At 29.2% G+C, this 20167-nt stretch overlaps 1 protein-coding gene and 1 pseudogene across 1 annotated transcript in view; one reads left to right on the forward strand and one right to left on the reverse strand.

Annotated features, from left to right (window-relative positions):
- Window positions 1–20167, forward strand: part of LOC113368445 (hemicentin-2-like) — a 135088-nt gene that overhangs the window by 31904 nt on the left and 83017 nt on the right. The gene's annotated exons all lie outside the window — the stretch shown is intronic.
- Window positions 1482–9677, reverse strand: LOC113366131 (annotated as a pseudogene).

Genomic DNA, 20167 nt, shown 5'->3' on the forward strand with positions numbered 1-20167 from the left:
ATGATTTTTCATAATTACTACACTTTCTGAAGACCTATATAATTTTACACTATTTTTAAGGAAGAAAATTAATTTTATTCATGCTTAGTTGTCAATAGTGATCAGTACAAAATTTAGAATGATATATAAACGTTGCATGAGACTTATATGCCCTAACTGTGCTCCTCATTATTCTAAAATTTGAAGATTTTTTATAATAACTACACTTTCTGGAGTACATCACTATATAATTTTACAATATTTTTGAGAAAAAAATTTAATTTTTTTCAAGCTTAGTTGTCAGCAGTGATCAGTACAAAATTTATAATAATATATAAACAATGCATGAGACTTATATGACGTATGGGGCGCCTATTAATCACGTGAGGTTTTTCAGGATGAAGGGGGGGTTTGACAAAAAGTCACGAAATATCACGTGGGGGAGGGAAGGGGTATAATAAGATATCACGTGTATTTATTTTTCAACTATTTTTTTCAAAAGTTCAAACATTTTCAAAAAAAAAATCAAAAATTTTACAGTTTTTCAAGTAACTAAAAATACACGTGATGTTTTAAGGGAGAAGGGGGGAAATTCTGAACATCACCATGTATCACCAAGGGGGAGGGGAATCTAAAAATCCTCAAAAACTCGCTCACGTGATCATTGGACGCTCCCCTAACTGTGCTTCTCATTATTCTACACTTTAATGATTTTTCTTATTAAACCACTTTTTGAAAGCCTATATAATTTTACAATAATTCTGAGATCACTAACTCTATCCTAGCCACTTTATGCGCACACAGTTTTATATTAATAAATATCGTAATAGGCTACTGACACAAATTACGCATCCAAACAACTTTGTTAAATATATTTATCCATAAATTTAGTTAAGTCCTTGATCTAAATTTGTCACTACGTTTCAAGAGTCGTTACTTCATTTTGTGAAGCAAAATTTAGAAATCTAATTTTCTGGTGATGATGACCATTGGCTGCTGGTTTACAACTTTTGTGCACGGACATGGAGAGAGAGAGAAATTAGGATTTAGCGTTCGCCCGAAACCTCCATTGTGCGGTAATAATGCAGCATCTATTATGCGTCACTGTTCCGAATACATATATATGTTTTGACACAGTTTCTAGGCTGTATTTGCCACGACGTGACCGTCATTATTTTCTGTAGTTTGTCATTTTAATTATAATGCTTATCACTCATCTTTAATTACCTAAGTTTAAAACTACTTACCTAATAGTAAGCTTAGATAAAAAATAAAAATCAAATTGTACTAACAAATAGTTATATTGAGCACTTATTATAAAACATCAATTCCTACTATATCTTATATTTTATTTTAATTCCACACATCATTTTTCTCATTTTTTTATTTTGCTTATAAATATAAATATTTTAAGTTTTCATACCGACTTTATTTTACAAAATTAACTGCACCAGCATCCATAGATTCAATAAATTTTCTTCCCATTACGAAGCTAAGCAATATTAATTGTTTAGCTCTATAATCTTGTATCTTAGAGAGGATGCCGGGGTTTCTAAAGTCTTGCTCTCTATCATCAGATCGGGGTGATGCCATTCGACTCTGTGGTTTCTGATAAGCTTTGCGATTAGAGTGTGGATTTCTAATTCGGAAATACGTTGGCCTATACAGCTCCGTACACCGAAACCAAATGTCAGTTGGCTAAACGGATTGGCAGTTTTCGCATTCGGGCAGCCCGCCACTAGATTGATTAACAAGTGAATCAATACGAAATTGAAACAATTTGGGAAAAGATGGAATTAGATACAAAACACATATGCACACATACTTCTTGAATACTGGTCTCAAAAGATCCACAGTTTTATTTAAATTAGATATAAATTTCTCAATAATTTGCAAATAAAGATTTGAATTTTTCGAATCAAATGTTCTAAAAAGGTCAATTGATAAAAGTTTTTCCATTTTTCAAATTATTGAAACTTTGCAATTACAATGATTGCTGTTAGTAATCACATGTAAACAAATATAGTTTTTCTCAATTTTTTGGGTTGTTGTTTTATATTTACCATCACTGCTCATATCAGTTTCCAATCCCTTCTTGTCTTGCCTTAGCCAACGTTCTGGAATAAATTCGTTTGGTCTCTCATGTTGGCTTGGACTGACACTTGCTATTTGCGTGCACAGAATCATATGAGTCTGAAATGATGAAAATTGAACATATTAGATAATTACTTCTAAATTTAGATATTTCATCATAAAGGAGAATTTTTTGCAATGCACTTTTTTATTCGGTATGTAATCGACTTATCGTTTAGTCTATTAATTTGTTTGTGTAAAAAGAATCACAGTAGTAACAAGGTAACATAGTATTAAAAAATAAGAGATAAATAAGCATTCAAACGATTTTGGCTTACGATATGGTTTTCACTATTGAAGATATTTACACACTTCTATATTTCATCATAGATGCATTTTTATCAAGAATATGTATCTATTAACCATAGTATTTACATTTTATTTTTCTTTCTCTTTTATTTACAACTGTCCAGTTAAGGACAAATTTGTGAAATTTACAATTGTCGGCCGTGAAGGGACATTGTATACTAAAGGGGCATGTTGGAAAAACAACTCAATAGTTGTTTTCCCATTCGATATAATATTCACAATATTTTATTGATAATTATATAATTTTAACTATTAACTTATAAAATAATTTCTTATAATTAATGAATTTTTATTTAGTTATTTCAGTTAGTTCATTTTTAGTTATTTCAATTTTTAAAGAGAGTTGATGACTTAAATCTAGTAAATACTTTCTAATATGTCTAATTTTTTGACTCAGTCGAAAAAGACGATAGAAAGTTGGATCAATTTTTAGAATTAAACCATTTTTGTGGGCCTATATATATTTTAGGATGTTTTTAAAGACACTTAGAGATTTTATTACTTAGAGATCGTAAAAATAATATCAACAATTAATTTCTAAGAAACAGCCAGGCCGATTATTAAGTAAAACTACTCAGTACGTTTTCCTACTAATATCATTAGAAAAGTTTCTGGATTTTTTAAAACTGATTGAAAATTTTTGACGAAACCATGAATCAACAATTTTACATTTACATTTCTGCAAAAAAACCAACTAATTAATGGAAAATTTAGCCAAAAAAAACTAATTAACAGAAGTAATTGTTGAGTTTCATTAAGTGAGTATATTAAGTTCGTTTAAATTAATTTGTTTAGTTTGTTTGTTTAATAAACTTACTTCAATTTATTTTGTTCAATATACTATTTACAGATAATGGCAATACGAAACTTCAATTTTTCAGGTTTATTTTACCATCTATTATTTTTATTAATAGCTCAAATGTATATTTAGCGATCCTTTAAATTGAGATATTTGTTTAATAAACTTACTCAAATTTATTTTGTTCAATATACTTCAATTTCTGAGGTTTATTTCTCAAATTATTATTTCTATCAAAAGTTTGAATATATATTTAGTAATCCATTCAATTGAGCAATAAAAAACTAGATCTAAATCATAATATTGATATAATCAAAGTAAATGTGAAAAAACTTGAGATAATGTCGTTGATAAAATGAAATTAACATATCTTATATATATATATATATATAAAATTTTAATTTCTACCCCATAGGGTTTTTTAAAATATTTTACCTTCTATTAATATTTTTTGTTCAGCCAATAATCACATATTGGCAATATCAAGGTATATATATTATTTTCTACCCCTAACGTTTTTTAAATACTTTTACTTTCTATTAATATATTTTGTTCAGCTAATATTCACACATTGACAGTATCAAGGTTTAGCTGTTCTGTTCAATCCCGTAGGTTTATTTTCAAGTTTATGACTTCTATTAAAAACTGAAATCTATTTTATCGGTCTATTAAATTGAGCAATAACTACAATCTCACCCCTTTTGATATTCTGTATCCTAAAATCGTTCTTGTTGAGTTTCATTAAATGAGCATATTAGATTCATATAAATTAATTTGTTTAAAATGTTTGTTTAATAAATTTACTTCTGTTAATTTTGTTTAATATAATACTGACAGATAATGGCAATACAAAACTTCAATTTCTGAAGTTTATTTTCCAATTTATTACTTTTTATTAATAGCTCAAATATATATTTAGCGATTCATTACATCGAGCTATAACTAACAATATCTGAATCATATAATTGAACAAATTAAAGTAAATATTGAAAATTCAAGTTAATTTGTCAATATCAATAAAATGAAATTTTCTTATGAGTTCTTATGAACTTCTAATAATATATTTTGTTCAGCCAATATTACATAATAGCAATATCAAGGCTCAATGTCGTAGGTTTATTTTAGAATTTATGACTTCTATTAAAAACTGAAATCTATTTTTACCGATCTATTAAATTGAGCAATAACTACAATCTCACCCCTTTCGGTATTCTGTATCCTGAAAGCACGATATCCCTTTGAGTCGTCCGGAGATTAGCGACCCCGACCGGGGTGATCCTAGTCGATTCCTTCAAGCAGCCCTCAGGTACGGGATTCTATCGAACGAATTGTCCTTTAATTTTGGAATGCCTCTCGGGCAATATACCTCTGAGTTCCTCCTTAGCTTATCTTGCGCTCTCTGATGTTTGCTCAGATGATACAGCAAAATGGACGTAGTGTATGATGTCTAAAATAGTAATGGTTACCATCAAACAAGAGGTGACAGTGGGGTTAGGATTGAATTAGGAGTATTTGTTTGTCTTCGGTAAATTCGTTTTGTTTATTTATAAGCTTGGGCGTTCTTAGCAAACATGGATTTAATGAAATTGATATTGCTTTATTTAGTGTATTAGTCAAATATACTAGAATTTAGTTACAATTTGATATTACGATTCTACAATGAATATTTCAATAATGAATTACTAGAGTAATTGGCATTTCTCCTAAAGACAAGTTGCATAAACATCCCGATTTTAATAAACAATTGTTCTTGCTAAGTTGGCGTGTATATGTAGATATTTTCGTTCATTTATTAACTTCCCGTAGGGTAAGTTATTGTAATGGGCCGAAAATCGGAATTAAAAATTTAACATTTCTCGACGTTTTGAAGTTCTGAACGTTTTGGCATACTTCAGAAAAAAGGGATGTTATGTGTGTGTGTGTGTGTGTATGTGTGTGTGGTGTATGTATGTATGGATACAAAATTTCGCCCACGTTTCGGGCGTACGGATGAACCGATTTGAATGGTTTAAAAACATTCGATCCTATTGATAGGGAAAAGAGCTGATTAGTTTTTTGGCGAAGGCAGGTCCAGCCGTTTCGGAGATACGGAGCAAAGAGTGCAGAAAATAAAAATCGAGTTTTTGAGTGAACGGAGCATCCGATTTGAATGATCTAAAAAACATTCAATTAGTAATGATTGGGAGAAGGGGTTATTAGTTTTTCGCAAAGGCAGGCCCAGCCATTTTGGAGATACAGAGCTAATATGTAAAAAATAGAAGTTTTTGAGAGAACTAAGCGTCCGATTCAATGATTCAAAGAACTTTCTGCTTGTCTTAACAAATAATTGATTTGGAAAAAAAAAATTTTTGTTCAATTTTTTTTTTTTTTTTATTTTTAATTTTGTGTATATCAAAAAAATTCAGATTTTATTTTAATTCTGACTATAGTTTAATATACTTTAAACAAATAATTTCAACTCTGCAATTCAGTTGATATAATTCTTATAAATATTAGACAATGTTACAATATTTATAATAATCTATTTGAAAACATCAATATTCCTCGAACATTTCGTTACGGTACGGGAAGTTCCAGCAATTTGCCTTAAGGCACGATGCCACCCACCCCACTAGTTTTTCAATCTCGAAAAAATTCAGATTTCATTTTTAATTCTGACTATAGCTTTAATATACTTTAAACAAATAATTTCAACTCTGCAATTCAGTTGATATAATTCTTATAAATATTAGACAATGTTACAATATTTATAATAATCTATTTGAAAACATTCAATATTCCTCGAACATTTCGTTACGGTACGGGAAGTTCCAGCAATTTGCCTTAAGGCACGATGCCACCCACCCCACTAGTTTTTCAATCTCGAATCGCACCTCAGCATTGATATTTGACTACAATGGGCTCTTTACAAATTCTAAAGCGTAAGATCACTATTATCATCAAGTGGCACAGAATTATTGAGCAAATATATGGAAGTGAATAAGAGCGCTCTCGACAATCAAGATTTAAGATAAACTCGAGAGAAGTGGAATGTGCAGTGCACTTCGAAATTATCATTGCATTAAGAATAATAGTACTAAAGGGTAAATATTTTGTGATTGTCTGTTGATAATTATTGTTTTGTATTACCGTGTCTACGCCTGCCAGAAGAAGGTCCATAGCAACCACAACTGCCACGTTTCGGTTGATTTTGATCAATTTTTGTAAAATGCTCTGCTCTCTGTCATCTTGCACAGGCTCATTTTTCATACGTTCCATAGCTTCTTCAACTTTTTGCAGAGATAAACTGAAAACAAAAAGTATAATTTCAAATTTAAACTACATCAATGAAGACCATCACTACAACAATGAAGACCATTATGTTTATTGAATTCGTTTCTTGTTAGATATGACTAAGAACTTGAGAATTGATATTTTTGTCAATTTGAATATTATCCAATATTTTTTCTTATAATGCAATTTATTTAAATAAATTCTAGAAGCTACTATAAATTCATTTATTTTATGCAATATTTAGAAAATTTGTTTGAATAAAAACTCAGAACCTATTATTTCATTCATTTGGTATTGAATAAAATTAATTGTTTTCAATCAGCTACAATTCAAAAAATATGTAGTCTAGGTAAATACGTCTTCAACTCAAATTGACAATATAAATGAAAAAAAGTAAAGCAATCTACTCCAAAGAACGAAACCTTTCTTTTAATTTAAGTTCTGTCAATAATTAGACAAATCAAAATACCTAAATCTAAATTTTCGTAACTTTTTTTAAATTACTTAAGCACTTATAATAACCTGATAATCGTTAATAAATGAATATAATTTAAAATAAATAATATTATATATATTTAGTCTGCGGTCAATTTTAAGAATTTAAAGTTTTAAATAATTGTTTGATATAAATATTTAGATAAATAATTTCTCAGATATTATCAGTACAATTTGATATAGTTATTTTTATTTTTTTATTTAAATTATTATATGATATTAATTATAAACCCTATGCACTCGCGAATTGCGAGATTTAGAGGTATTTTGATGCCGAAGCGGCGGCATCCGAGTCCGAAGGGTTAACATTACAACAACAATATTATGGTTGTCCATTCAATAAACAACTTCATAAATATTGTTTTGTGTATAATTATATAGAATTTTTGTAAATCTTATGAAAAAATATATCGTATTTACCTACCTATTACTTAAATAACTTCTGTAAGCTTAAAAACTCTGAACTCTTTATCGTTTTCCAAGAAGTATTTTACTGCTCAAAATTTTTTTGAACAACACCATATATTTTATCTTTTCCACGTACAATCATGTTTAAATTTTTTAATCAAACCATCATATTATATTAATATTTTATTATTCACTGCAAAAACAAGAGAGTCGTACTCACTCATTTATTATTTGGAAAACTTCCATAAGCCTATAAAATCCGGGAGTCTTCTTGATCGTTTTCCAAGGGTGCGGCTTGAACTCCAAAGCGTGTGTCAAGGCAAAGAATTCATGGACAGCTTTTAGCATTCTTTGTGGCTCCGAATGGTGCCAGGTCATCCCTCAAACATCCCAGACGCGTGTCCAGAGCTATGCAAGTAATCGATTCGAGAGCCCATCGATTTAGCTCGTTTAAAAAAATTTGCTGGAGTTTCTAGATTTTTATCACGAAGCCTTAGTGTCCTGGAAATGTAACGATCATAGTTACAAAGGATTATTGACATTTATTCCGTAAAATTAAATAATATCTTACACCTTGTGTTTAATACGTTATTTCTCGACCATTCAAGCAATATTCTCATAAATCTACACTTTTTGTAAGTTGAACAATAGATTCAAAAAAAAAAAATTGATGATTGACATTGATGTCTAGTACCACCATAATTGATTTGAGAGCTCTTGAATTATTATATTTATATTTTCAATTATACTTTTATAATACAAAATTTTTATGTAAAACTTTTGAATAAAATTCTTTTAATTATAGAGTTAAACGCAATTATAATAGGTAATGAGTTTTCATATAAACTTGACGAACTAAAGAGCTCATTAACTAATAGGAGTGAGAAATTTCTAAGAACGTTATAAATTTCTTGAATAATAGAAAACCTTGTCGTAAACTTATTTATCGTACCTCGTTATAAACTCGTCAACAATTCCTTCTACAGACTTGACATATTGTTTTGAAACTCTAGGTTGCATTAAAACTGGATTCACCATGGATCTCAATTTCTTCCATTTTTCTCCGTTTCTGCAACATAATATTTATACAATAACCCATACTATATATGCATATATAGTAATAATAATGTTATATATTTTACTCGATGTAGTACTCCATATTATCCTTATATATTTCAGGATTGATTTTTGTTCTGTAATATCGTAGCGTGTCGAATATATTCCTTCTTGGCGTGGCGCCATCGTTTCTGAAGATCTGCAATGATATTTCAAATGAGACTTTTCATAAAGCTCTCCACATTTTTGTAAAACTTTAAAATAAAATACAACCGTTTCGAAATGATCCGGATTGAAACTAACACATATATCTTCTTTGCCATCAAATCCTTTGAGTCTCACTAAATCGCCGTATTCTTGGTTCATTTTAGTGTAGCGTTCACGGAAATTCATATTACCGTACTTTCCTATATTTTAAGAGTGTTTAAAGTATACAATAGTGGCATTTATGAAGCATCTTGATATTACCTCCTGGGAAAAAGTGGTGCATTATACCCAGAACCGGTATGGATTTTGGGCCTGGAACTTTGCTGTATGGTAAAGCTTCTTCCCAACCAGCTGGCATTTTTGGGGATACATCATTCGCCTACAACCGAGATTTCATGTTTATTAAAAGTTCAATTTTGTTACACAATAAACATATAATAATTAACCGATCAAGCTCATAGAATGATAGTTTTATATAATGTTTAAAGTTAAAATAGATATTGGAATAATCTTAGTAGATAATATAGACTATATTTTATATTGAAATTTGGTTCTTTTTAATATCTGAATAATTATTTTATTTTATTTGACTGATATGAATATTACAGAAAAATTATAGATTAATTCTTAAATATGTAAAAATAAAATATAGAATTGGTCCTGGAATACTTCCTTGAGGCACACCTACAGTTATACCTCTGTAAGTAAATTTATTATTGTGGACATGTAATTTTCTTTTATTCAAATAACTTTTAGTTATCAGAATTATTTACAAAAATTGATAATAGTGTACTTATTTTTATATTTAATATGAAAAAAGTGAAAAACTTACGGTTGCATACATAGGTTGTGCTTCGGCAGCATTTATAGCCGCAAATGATATTTTTCTCATCAAATCCTTTCTTGTTACATTTTTAGATAGAGATATTTGTTTTATTACTAATAACATTTTACACAATTACTAATATCACTGCAAATACAAATTAATTCACCAATTTTCAAGGGTTTTTCACGATCAAAAAAGTATTTTTAACACATTTTTCTTATATCTTATTAAACATATATTTCTCTGCCTGTGTTCAACAGTAGAGTACAATAATTTTATGCGTCCTATTTGCAATAACAACTTGTTAGCATAAACTGTTATCTATTACGTACATTGCCATTGCATTGGCGTGTATATTTGATATGGCAAATTGCAGCTTATGAATTTAATGTCAGTTTATGCACAGAATTGTACCTAGACTAATTGTGTACTGATGAGTATTTAGTTAATATATTACAAATTATAGTCTTCATAGATTCTGTTGATTAAGTTGATAATTGCTGGAATAATTTATACGTAATTAATAATCTTCTTTGGGATATAGCACAAAACTACACGAACAACATTGGGAATTAGTCTTATTGAACACATATGCCAAGGAAAAATTACATGCAGTCAGATTGTATTTTAGACACATTTTCAGTGTAGAATTTACTAGTACTGCAAAGATTACTAGAAAATAAAATAAACTATTTTGTATTTTTTTAATAAAATTTATTCAATTATTCCTAAAGTTTAGATACAATGATCTCAATAATATAAATATGGATATTCGGTGCGCACATGGATGTTGCATATACGTAACTGTTTACTGCATATTAATTTTCTTCCAGCTTGTGAGCTGTTTGTATGCAAACAGGTTTTAGCCTTCAAAGAATATTAGATGAGATATGTATCTAATAATAAACATTCTCAATAAATATATAATACAAATAAAATATTAAAACAATAGCCAAAAATTTATTTATCTCTGATGTCTTCCTTACTCAATCTTCTGTAAATTATATTATATTGAATTTACTTACTTATTTTAAAAAAAAATATCTATTTTAAACTAATTATCTAAATAAAAAATTACATGTGATATGACAATAATATCAGATTGCTCAATTGCAGTTTTTTGTATGATCTTATTGCTAAATTTTGAAACTAACTACTAATTTGTGGTGATTCTTCCAATATCAATATCAACAAATAAAAAATATACTTCAAAATTATATAGAACTTGAACAATAAAATTCTTTGTACGCTTTTCTTGTAAGTTACTATCTCTAAGTCCAAGAAATACGATTGCTGAGTCTGAAAGAAATGACCTCATTTACACTACGTTGTCAGCAATCTGGAGTAAATACAGTGCAAACTGTTCATCTAAAGTTTTGTTACAAATTTCCACACAATGTAGTTCAGGTAGTATTATAAAAATGTATTATATTGGATTTAAATGAATCTAGCATCCACTGGTTCCGGGCTCGATAGCAACACCTCGGCCAGCTTGGTATCAAGAGTAGTGATGTCAGATTTTTACTAGAAACTAAATTATATAGTAAATAGCAAATATCTTGTCGATTTTTTGCAAAATATATAACATCAGAATTAGATTGGATAAAAATCATATCAGTTTAGAATATAGTTTAGAATGTTTAACCACTATATTGCACTCCAAATTACACTTTTTATAATCTTAGATCTAATTGTTACAAAAGTATACTTTAACATATAATAATAACATATATAATTGTGATTGATGTTCAGACAGGAAGAAAAAAGTTTATTCAAATTTTCTTTTCTATTTGGTATTTTCTACCTGCTCTCAACCCTTTCGCCACGAATGTCGTCCATGGATGACATCCGCTCATACGAATATCTTCTCGTAGCAAAAGTGTTAAATAATATGTAGATATAATCTATTTTCTATCGGTTAAGAATAAAAATACTGCATGCAATCTGTATATCATAAGATTAAAATAAATATATATCTGGTATATATTTTACCTCAATAGTTTGTTTACTGGTTACCATGTCCTATCTCGACACATGAAAGATTTTACATATAAATCTGTAGCGTTAACTTTCTAGATATTTTTTCGTTTTTTATTACGGTTTGTGCAGGTTTATGTATCTGTGATGAAATGAAAGCACGCAGTTGAGGAAACAAACCGTAAACATCACTTTTTATTACGAATTTTATCACGAAAGAGGTCGAACCTTATTTGAATTCAAAATAACTAGCCACGCACCGCAATAAAAGATTTTTAAACGATTTGGGAAAGAAAAATTGATTGAAATTTGGAGCCAGGAATTCTCGGTGTGTAGAAAAGTATTATATTGTTTGACCCATAGTGAAAAAAAAACTTTTTTGTCTGCAATCATGTTAAACATATATTTCTCTGTTACAAAGTTCTCAAACATTGAAAGTTTGAAAAGTTATGTACTGCTTATATTAACCTATAAACCGTTCCAATGAAAATACACGCAAAATGCTGAACAACTGAATATATGAATTTATGCCCTATTACCAATATTTTCAAACGTATTAGTTAGCTATGATAATTTTAATTATTTGAAATCAGATTAGAATAGAGGCACTTGTCTAAATGCCCGAGCAAGCTTTTGAGTACGAATGCGATATAATTAAGAGAAACACACAGTCTAAAACTCATGTTTTAGCGTACCTAAGGGAGCCACTAAAAACCTTGCAAGATTCGCTTACAAAGGCAAACGAACAATGAATAAAGTAATCTGCTCCTTTTATTATACTACAACTCTTATCTAGGCGGGGAAAGAATTGGATTCTAACGAACTTCCACAAAGCGCAAAAGGTTATGCCATGCTTTCCGAAACATGTACGAAAATGTTTTATCCAGATCCAGTAAATAAGATTGCTGATTATTGAAAATGGTGGCAATATATATTAAAAATATTTAATAACAAATTTGTGCTCCAGAACTTCGAAACGCCCATTGGTATCTAAAACTAGGGTTAGTTTTCATTAACTGAATCAATAAGATTTAAATTTGGTCAAATTTTGGCTCACTTAAATATACACTTTCTCCAATTTTGATGTCAAGAGATCCAGAATAACTTGAAGCGATGTTATGTGAACATAAAACTAGCAAATTGGATTTTCTGGCGTAAGCATATCTAAATTTGAGAAGTTAAAATTGATTAATGCCACTACTAGTTGATTAATGCCAATAAATATTAAGTGTTATATACAAAATACAAATATACTATACAAAACTTATATACAAAAATTGTAATTACTATTAAAAATCTCATATCTCTATTCATTTATCTCACCTGCTTAAAAATAGAGAAATAAAAAGTTTCCACACCTCGAAACGTGTCAAATATGAAAATTTATTAGTTGCAAGTTTTGATAAATGCTTTAAGTTTCAAGTTGGAATATATAATGAATTATACAGTTATAATGAACTAAGCGGTGGAATTCATAAAACATAGTATATTTTATTTCAACTTATTTCAAAGTTGTAATTAATCTTCTTCTGATGTTGGTGTAATTGAAATTGCTTTCAGAATTTAGTTTAAAAGATAACTTAACGATCATTTTTATAAAGATTCCTTTTATTTGTTTTTCAGTCGCTAATGTTTCTACAACATTAAGTTGGTGGTCTACCAGCAACAAGGTTAATTTAAAATGTGTAATATATTGTTAAACACTACAATATATGTGGAGAGACTTTTATTTTTGCACCTATCGACCTTGAAAAAAGTTTCTGAATCGAATGCCGATCAGTTGATTTGGCGCCCGGGTAGGGTGGTCGAATAGAACAAAAAATACAAAAGGAAATGCTGAGTAATGAAAAAAAACTAAAAGTACGTAATCTATAATAAGAAAAATCATAAACAAGTAGTCCATAAGTCATTCAGGAGTTTATTCTAGAGAAGAGTTGATTGTACTTCTGAAAATACTTCTTTCGCCAAGCATTTAGAATGATGGTCATATTATTTCATCGGTAGTTCTCTAGGACATGTTGATTTTTTTTTTAAATATAGAAATGCCTTTGTGTTTCAAAACGAATTCCTTTAAAATTGTATCTTGGACACTAGACTTTTGAGAATAAGTGCACATTCCATGTTTCGACTTATCCTCGGTGCAAAATCAATCGGTCCAAACAAACGCTCAAGAACAGCGCGTTTTTCTACAAATAGCGCTTTTCTCTTCGAGAGAACAAATCAGCCTCGCGCGAAAACGACGCTGTATCGTTGCTCAAGGAGCCATCAAACTAATTTCAGTACAAACAAGCTAAGGGAAAAGGTTTTCCGTAATGTTTTTCTCGTGTTTTTCGCGAACGCGCATGCCGCCTAAAGAAGTACCGAGGTCAATAACTATTAACAAGCCCAGAAGCACTTAGACCATGTCAAACCATAAGTAATGCCACAAATAGAGGAGGAAAACATTGAGAGAAATGGTATTTAATATGCTTGAGAAATTGTATAGTAGTTTACCATATTTGAAAACCGTAATCATTCATTTGAATCATTGAAATCGGTTAATTCGAGCTTACAAAATCGTGGACAAAAATTTGTATTAGCAAATATAAGTACACACATACATCTATTTTGTCTAAGGTTTGCCAAAATATTTTGGAAGGACTTAAAACGTAAATATATACAAAAAATTTCATTTTTGATTATTTGGCATTACTATAACTTACCCTGTTTATAAAGCCTTTTCTAAATGTTTAGTAATAGATTATGAAAATATTTTCATATGGAGCTAAATGCATATATAATATTATCAAATAAATTTGCAAGTTAAAATAGTTTTTCTAGATATGTATATATCTAGTGCAATTAATGATATTATCAAACGTAATTAACATAGAATATAATTAAAACATATTTCAAGCAAAATATGCAAAAAATATTAAGTAATGTTCAAGGATAATGGAATAAATATTGTACTGTTTTTAATATATAATGCATTTCCTTGTGTTTTCAAAAAATAAGAAATGTTCAAATATTCTCCTAGTGATTTGGTTCAGTATTATGCATGCAAATATTCATTGGTATAACATATTCAAAAGTGTCGAAGATTCTGTCATTTTAGTTCGCCTTTACACTTCTCGAAACTTTTGAAAACGAGCAATAACTATAAGTAATGCAGTATTCACTTCAACAAAAATCTAGAGCTTGAATTTATATTTTTTGTGATTTTGTCGATATCGGAATAATATAATAAGATACGTAGTGTTAACTTTATTGGAGTGTAGATCATTTTTAATCGTATTATTTATTTCAACAGATGTTACATTAGACTAAATTGATAATAATAAAGATTACTTTTTGAATACAAACAAAAAATTAAAACTAGCATAGAAAAACATATTTTGTATAAATGTTCAGAATGTAATTGTGAACTTCTCGATAAACCAACTAGTAATGGAGGCAATACTTCGATAAAATAGACCGTAACATAGCGTTGTTATGGTAACTCCATATATATTGGTAACAAAAACTGCCAAGATGCTGTGCAGTCAGGAGTTTTGATATAGAACCTAACCTAGAAAATGCTCAAATATCAAAAAAGTATGTTATCACTGCATCTTTATGATGTGCATTGATAACACATACGAGAACTTAGGTTTTGTGTAATGTTTCATTGTAAAATATTTTTAAATTAACTTTATCACTAATTCATTATCAGATTTATTTAATTACATGAAACAGAGAATCTAATACAATAGTTTACCATAGTCTAATGCAGTAAAACCGAATAATCTAATTGCACCCAACTTACCTGTACCAAATTTACAAAGTAGAGGCAATGGCATGGCAATTAGTCAAATCAGTAAGACATTATCGCGGCGCGCGATGCGAATAAATTAATTCACCGTCTCTAATCGCGGCTACGTGCCTGGCCAGGGGTGCATCGACGTACGTGCGCGGTTATTTGTGCCAAGGGCCGATTCGGGTAATTCATTGCCCTCGCCGCCAAGTCGCGTCCCGCACGAATTTGCCGCCGCGCCCGAAATTGGCTTTATTTTCAACGGAATTTATAATAATGCGATATATCATCGTTTGCCTTAATTGCTGTCTAATATGAATAAAAACTTGCCGATGATTTATGCACTGTCGAGATGAGTGTAGAATTTAATTAGTTGTAATTTGAATGGGTTAGATACTGCTGCGGAGTAATTTGATAAACCGATTCATTATTTTTTTAGCAAAGCTATGATAACTTCAAAATTCTGGAAATCGGAGTGTTCAACTTACAATTTTCATACATAAAGTTCTCTTCAGATAATTTTAAAATTATATCATATTTACCATATTTTGTAAAACAATTTTGCAAATAAGTACATGTAATAGTAATAAAATATAATCAAGGGCATAGCTACCGCTATATCGGCCGTACCAATGATACAAAGTCTCAAAGTTCATTATTAAAAACATATAGTAGGTGGCCAGGATTTGATCAGGTCTTTTTTCATTCATCCCCATCGGGGTAGAGGATATAAATGTATGCATTTAAATACCTGTTTAAATGCTGAGAGACTAGCAAAACTAACGAGAAAAGATGGTTTGAGTGAAGATCAATATATATCGTGAATTAGTTATTTTATTAATTTTTTTTATGATGACTGAATATTTATAATTTACATTTACTTCATATCTATTTAATCAGAGTGATCCATCCCCATCAGTAGGAATTTTATAAAAATCTTGTAATAACTTCAAAACTGGTTAGAATCTTGCGAGAAACTATTATGGACCTAATGAGAAAAAATATTGGGATTGGGATTGAGATGCAGTTAGTTTTAGGTTAAATCCTGGTTATAATCTAGTTATAATTTATTTAGAATTATTTTAAAAGTTAAAAATTATAGCAGCCATTAGCCAAAAATGATTTAACATGTGTGAATTTGAATGGTAATTGGGAAGTCACAGATAATAATAGACGATATATAAATATTTCGTTCATTTCAATCATATATTAAAATTTCAATGTATTATAGTTTATTAAATAATCTAGTTGTATCAATATCAATTAGATAGTTATATAATTGTAAATAAAAATAAGTATGCAATTAATGCAGGATTACACTCGTTACAGTATAAATTTAACTTCAATATAAAATTATTGGACTAGAAGCCTAATAAAAAAAATGAATACCATAAACTGGCAAAAATATAAAGAATATTAATGAATTTTGATAATATAATGTTGAAATTGGTTAAAGTCTTGATATGCATCTGACAATAATAAAAATTTTAATATAGTTGGAATAAAAAAGTTGATTTTTTAAATTATAGTGAAAAATATATTCATATTAGTTGTTTTTTATTTATGTATCTATATGGGAATTATACTTGATTATTAAGCGCTATGAATAATGTATAGAATATATAGAAACCACAATTTTGAATGACTATTTCCAGATATTTCTCCAACTGCGTCAGTGAATTGAGATTATAAGCAAATCGGACAAATTACGTAACGAAAGAGAATAAGACGTTTAATTTGTTTTGGGGCGTTTTAACTTAATGAGTATAATTCCGATCAACTCGTAAGGATTGAATAAAGATAGCTAGAATTAAGAAAACAATGTACCTATTAAATGCTCCGGGTTTTCCTAATCAAGCAATCGGTGAAGAATAATATAATCAACTGATTTTAACAAGTCATTCACATACATATTGGCAATATTGTATAAAATTACATTATATAATGTGGGTCAACCTACATCAAAGCCAAGCAATCATAAGTACGCATCACCAGTGATGCAAATGCAGTATTATGCTAATTAATCAGTATTATCCATCGTTTATCTTGCATGTACTCTAATCCATTTAATATTAATGGCATTGCTAATATTATCACCGTCCATTATAATTATGCATATCTAATGACCAATATTGTGTGATGATTGTACTGATTATATATTCTCTTTGTTTTAGGTAAGTGCAATTTTGTAAATTGTTTGGAGGAAGACACAGTAATCAGATTACACGAAACAAAAGGTAAACTCATGCATGATACTTTTATCTTGAAAATAAAAATGTTTGCTTGAAATTATTAGTCAAATTTTAAATTCGCAGCGTTAGATATTGGGATTTGGGATGAATTGACAATATAATGAATAGGAAGTACTGAAATATTTTTTTACCTAATTTAAGCAAACCCTTAAAAGCCTTAAAGTATATCAAAGTATTTTTTGAGTGAAAATTTGAGCTCTTTTTGGGGAACGTATCGGAAAACGATAAAAAAATGTTCCAATTTTTTGATACATGCAACTTGGCAACTATCGATTTAAACTGTACAAAGCATTAAACGAGTGCTCGTTTTAAGTCTTTATCGAGGCACTGAATTAAATACAATACAATTTTTTTCAAAGATTTTAATCTTCCCTGTTTGATGAAGCCCGGCTAACTCTCTTGTATCGGAGTAGAAGCAAAGTCGTTAAACGATTCTTATATCATCTATATTCCTTCTCTATACACGTCGTTCTGAGATAACAATGGAGTTTAAACAGCGATCAGTTTATCGAGGCGGTTTATTGGTTCTTAAGGATCTTAACGGGCAGGGTTCTAAGATCTTACGGACTCTTAGTTTTTATTATCCATAATGTCTCATTCGGACGCAAACTGCTTAGGTCGGCTTCACTTTTTACACAGTAAAATAGAAATATTTCTGTTACAATGTATAGGAAGTGTGACACATTTTAGCAATAAAATGTTTTTCAATAATTGATCATTTCTAAGATTTGAAATAATTATACTGTATTTCTATTTGAAATCATTTTATTCAAATTTTTGCAAAGCACTAGTCCAGACTTTCTGAAATAAAATTGTGCATTATATATTTTGTTATTATGAATCTCATTATCGCAATTTTAATTTCTATATGATTTCAACAATTCTGCATTATCATGTATCATTTTATGGTTAATCAGACTCAATGACAAACACCCTTCATATTCCTATCAGTTTTCCCGTATGTAATCCGCCATGGACAAGCCCTTTGTGCATGTTGCCTGCCCGTGTTGGAACTAGGTTCGCGGGCTATTTTGATATTCATATACGCCGTATACTATTTGGCGTAATTTCATTTGGCTATGTTAATATTATGCAAATAAATTCTCTGCATCTACAACGAAATGATACATACAACGCGTGCCCATCCCTAACACGCAGCCCACTTGTTTCGATTGCAACAATTTCCGAGGAATGCGTAACCCATAGATGGACAACATAGTTGGAATTCATAGCCGAAATAGAAATTGTTAGTTAATAAAATTGAGTTTTTTCTCTTCTTTATAACAATTCATACAATATTTACAAAAAATAGTAATTTTGAAAATTTATGTATATTATCGAATTGAAGTTGTGGAAGGTTACCCAGTAGTAACCCTTTTTAATTCTGAAATGATATATTAAATAAATTGTATAATCACATAAATTAAATATCAATTGATATCAAAATTTAATCATAGGTCAATAAATAATAGTATTTCTTGTGTACAAGCATCACATCTTTGTTGACACCATATAAATTAGGTACATTTTTTTCTATAACTGACTTCTTCTTTTTTCTAATTCTATTCTACAGTCTAATCTTGCTTCTCTTTCTAACTTCTAATTTTATTCTATCTCAAACCAACAATTAAAATTCTACTCGGCGTGTTATCCACTTCTTCATTCCTCTTTTTATTCTGATCTTGCTTCTCCTTCTAATCATTCTAAATTCTATTCTATCTCAAATCAGCAGTTCTTCATTCTTCTTTTCTTCTATTCTTGTTTTATCTTCTTTCTTCTAATTCTATTTTTCCGATCTTTCTTTATTTCTTCAGTCTTCTTTTTCTATATATTGATTTATTTTTATGTTATCTCTCTAATAATAAATAAATAGTAAATCTATTGATATAAGAAGTAGATTTTAATCCTAATAATAATTCTTAGTTATTTCAGTTGATAACTGAAACTATACTATTCTAGTATTACAGCACATAATTCATTATTCCTCATCGTGGTAAATACCTAATTGTTACTAATTTTTATTGCTTTTGCTATCTCATTTTACTAGATAAATATTTAAAAATAACTCTACGTATTTTTTGTTTAAAATAATTTGTTTGCGCAAAAACGCTGATTATAGTTCACAACTAAAATACATATATGTATATTACATGCAGCCATTATTACATGGAATGCAAACGTATATTTAACTGCGCTGGAACATATATCAGAATATGTAAATATGTGATAACAAATAGTCGAATATTAGAACGCAAAACCAAAAACTAGAGCAAATGCATGGAGGGAATAATAATATGAAAGGAAGAATAACAAAAAACTATAATTGTTCTGTGCAACGACTATGAATAAATTATTACCGCTGTAAAAATGATTTATGCGTTCGCATTCTAATTAAAATGTAAGCCTGGTACTATTAAAATGCTACAATAGTGTATCTAGTAATTAAAAAGCAAAAGAACGTACTATGATGTTATTTATTCGCTTTGATCTTTTAATTCTCGGTTTTGTGAAACATATTTTGCTACGAACTGCTAACTTCTGCATACATTTCAATATTTTGAGTAATTTCATTAGTGGCGGAATATTTCGATAAAAATTTGCAATATGAAAATAAAAACTAGCTGTAAGTGGAATTCTGTCTTAAGGCAATTAGGGCATCGTGCCTTAAGGCAAATTGC

Source organism: Ctenocephalides felis, unplaced genomic scaffold (assembly GCF_003426905.1).
Source record: "Ctenocephalides felis isolate EL2017-DRISC unplaced genomic scaffold, ASM342690v1 CF-g0.4_SCAFFOLD_01170, whole genome shotgun sequence".
NCBI classification, from domain to species: domain Eukaryota; kingdom Metazoa; phylum Arthropoda; class Insecta; order Siphonaptera; family Pulicidae; genus Ctenocephalides; species Ctenocephalides felis.